The sequence below is a fragment of the Engystomops pustulosus genome, chromosome 3, assembly GCF_040894005.1.
Source record: "Engystomops pustulosus chromosome 3, aEngPut4.maternal, whole genome shotgun sequence".
Classification (NCBI taxonomy): domain Eukaryota; kingdom Metazoa; phylum Chordata; class Amphibia; order Anura; family Leptodactylidae; genus Engystomops; species Engystomops pustulosus.
In genome coordinates this window covers 11391658-11395110 of record NC_092413.1, presented here as the reverse complement: position 1 = coordinate 11395110, position 3453 = coordinate 11391658, and positions in this window count along the sequence as shown.

Here is a 3453-nt window from a genome sequence, read left to right as displayed (position 1 = left end):
TGAATATATCTGGTATTGAATTCAGCAGGGTTAAGTCATGGCTGGGTGAAGTTACCATGCTGTTAAAAAAATCCTCTTGTCAAAGCTAATTCATTGAATAATGCATGGTGCCCGAAGGGAGGAGCACGACTCAGTTTCATTGTATTACTAGAACCTAGAATCAAAGTATAATTCAATGAATCAGCTTTGATTGGAGTTTTCCTTTAAGTACTCGAAGCAGCAGTGCGCCAAGTGTGTTCAGTGATGTAGTCACTATAAAAGTGAATCTGAATAACCTGCAGTACCACACACGACCTTCAGACATGTGTGGCACTGTTTCTAGGAGAAAGCAGGTAGTCTAACACAAGATTTACATTAATATTAAATAATTTAGCTATTTTGGCAGGTTACAGTACGGACTAAGTAACAGGATTCTGGACTTCTACTTTTAGGCGTCATTGATGTTTAGTATTAGAGGATTCATTTCCATGTCCTGGGTTTTCCTGGTAATGATGTGGATGGGATATGTGAGATTCATTTGCACTTTTGTTCATTATACTGTAATTTAATAGGGTTAATAGTGGGACTGCGTTGTATATAGGTCACATTGCGCCTCCAGCTATAAAAGTTATGGCAGATGCCCTTGTTTTCACAGTGCGGTGCCTCCTGGCATGGGCTGTACAAATGTTGGCTAATATGTCAGCGGGATGAGGGTTAAGGTGATGGGTATAATATTACAAAAACATGGCAGCTTTCTGTCAGAAAACAGATACATGAGAATACGGCTGCACTGCAATACCAGTCAATGCCTATAGGCAGGAGTGGCGCCCATACGGAAGTATTGGACTGATGAACAAGGGATTTGTTTGCGCTGACTTTGGGTTTTGTGTTTTGCATGTTGTTCATCCAGGGAAGATTTTACATGTTCATTTGCTTGTTTAAGCTCAGCCATATTCAGAGTTTGTGCTTATTTTCCTATTTGCAGACATGTCGTGAAGCATATGAGGTGGGGGTCATGATGGGAGCCTGAGTCACTCATCTAGAGGTGGAAACCATTTCTTTTTTTTAGGAATATGATTTTGGGTCCTCTGTAGACAACATGTAAACAAGACAGGAAGAATAGGCCTTGTTGTCGATGGTAACCAATCACGGAGCTGCATTCACTTTTATTGAGCAGTTTAGGAAATGAGAGCTGGGCTGTGATTGGTTGTTATGGGAAATAAGGCCAAATTTCTTGTCAGATAGTTTTGATAAGGTTAATAAGGTTTTGTTCCCCTTAATAAGGCCCGGTAGACGCCATTATCCGTCAGTAGGGTCTTAATTGGGACCCTTGTATAATATATCTGAAGTATATTTTCACACTGTTAGTTACATACTGGGCTCTAATGTAAAATATGTCACCCACTCCTATGGCATTTTTCATACTGATTATTTACATGGTTGAGGGGTTCTTGAATGCCCCAATCTTACTCCCACCAGTACTGTTACCTCTACAGCCATGTCACTGTGCACACAGCCATGTAGCGTTCATCGATGCTGTATGGCAGCACATAGACCGTCATACAAGACATAAACATTCCCCCCTGGCAGTGCTAGGGACATGGTTGTACGTCACCTCAAGGACATCTACAAGGAGTCAGTGTGTTCTTGTAGGTTTTCTCTAGTTTTCTCCCACATTTCATAAATATACTCCTAGCTATGACATTTGCTGCAGGGTGTGTTTGAGATGACACGGTCAGAGATACCAATATTTTTAGTGTATTTAAGGCATGATCCTAGGACCATCCACTTACAAATGACACTACTTTTCAAGCATTTGCCCACTCATTTAGGACTATGAGAAGTGTCACTTTTTTGGATGGATGTCTCCTGGACATTGCAAGAGAATATGTATGTCTAAAACCTCACATACTTGACCGTAATGGGGGCCATAACCTGGCTGCAAAATTTGTGTTCACCACCCCCCTCCTCCACCCGCTGCATGCTATGCCCAGTTTATGGGCTCGGGTGAGCACAAGGCTATGTGCAAAGAGCCCAAATCTTAGGTGCCCTAGTTTTCTTAGTACAGCCTGCCATTACCAGTTACTACTCCATTTAAAAGGGGCGCAAGTTGGGGGGGGGGGGGGGGGGCTACACAAAGGGAAGTATAATTATAAGGGAAGTACAGCATGGTGAGCATAAGTTTTGGTCACAGTAAGGGGGTATTCCAAGTGGGGGTCCATCAGAGAGGGGGTATTATAATGGGAGGGCAAACTACAAAGTTGAGGGTGAAAATTCATCATCTCCAATACAAAGCACACATCAGACCTCAGCTGATTTCAGAAGGATCATGAATAGTGTATTATATAATTGCCATGTCACTGATATATACTGCTTACCCTACACATAGTGGGGCACATTTACTTACCAACCGACGGAGTTCACGACAATGCAATGTGCCACAATTCACAAAGATCGTGCGCCCGATATCCTTCATGTGTCGCTTCCCCGCTCAGGTCCGCCGGAGTTCACCTTCTTCTTCCTGGTGCATGTAAGTGCATTGGTTGCAACCCAATTTGTATATTAAATCCCGCTCTCGGTCCAAATCAGTCGGATCGTCTGACGCCCCCGATTTCTGTCGCATGAAAGCCGGCACCGATGCGGCAAAATCCGATCGCTTGCAACACAATCCCCAGTTAAATACCTGTCACAGTGGCACAAATCGAACAATTGACGAAAGTGCGTTTTGCGGACCCTTCGTTTATTTACTTAGTATGTCTAATTATCCTTTTCATACAGTTTTGTTTTTACATTTATTGTATCGCTTAATGCAGTTCTTAGAATAGCAGATGTTGTAGGTTTATGTTATTTGTGGTCCAAAATGCGTATGAGAGGCTATATGGCCATTATGGCTCAGGAACCTCCACTCTTGTGTAATATTCCAGGAAGCTACATAGGTGTGACTAATGAGAAGAGGGACAGAGAGAGAGAGGAAGAGCCTATAAATACATCAAGGCACATTTTGAGCCATTATGAGCACAGCATCCTGCACCAAACAGCCCCGAGGTCCATCGCCCACGGAGAAAATTCCTGGTTGAATGACCATTCCGCCCCCTGATCAGTTCTGTAGACACAAAATGTGATGCCACACGTGGCGTTTTTAAAAAACGGACCAAAAGCACCAGGTGTGGCATCTCCCAAAATGTTTGACTCTTATGTAACCTTCCCATCTTCGGTTACACAACAGTAGCTCTTCCCATTTATCCTTATGGCTTCATTTACATGTAAAAGGCAAAGTATGCAGCCACTTTTCCGGATGATTGAAATATGCATAAAATCTGTTTCGGTTCTGTCTCCCATGCATTATATACATATGGTATCCAGGGTTATGGATACACGATAACCATCAGATTCTGTAGTAAATACTTGCGGAATTTGCATAATGAGAACATTCATTAATAATGCAAAATACATTAGGAAAAGTAAGGGCCCAGA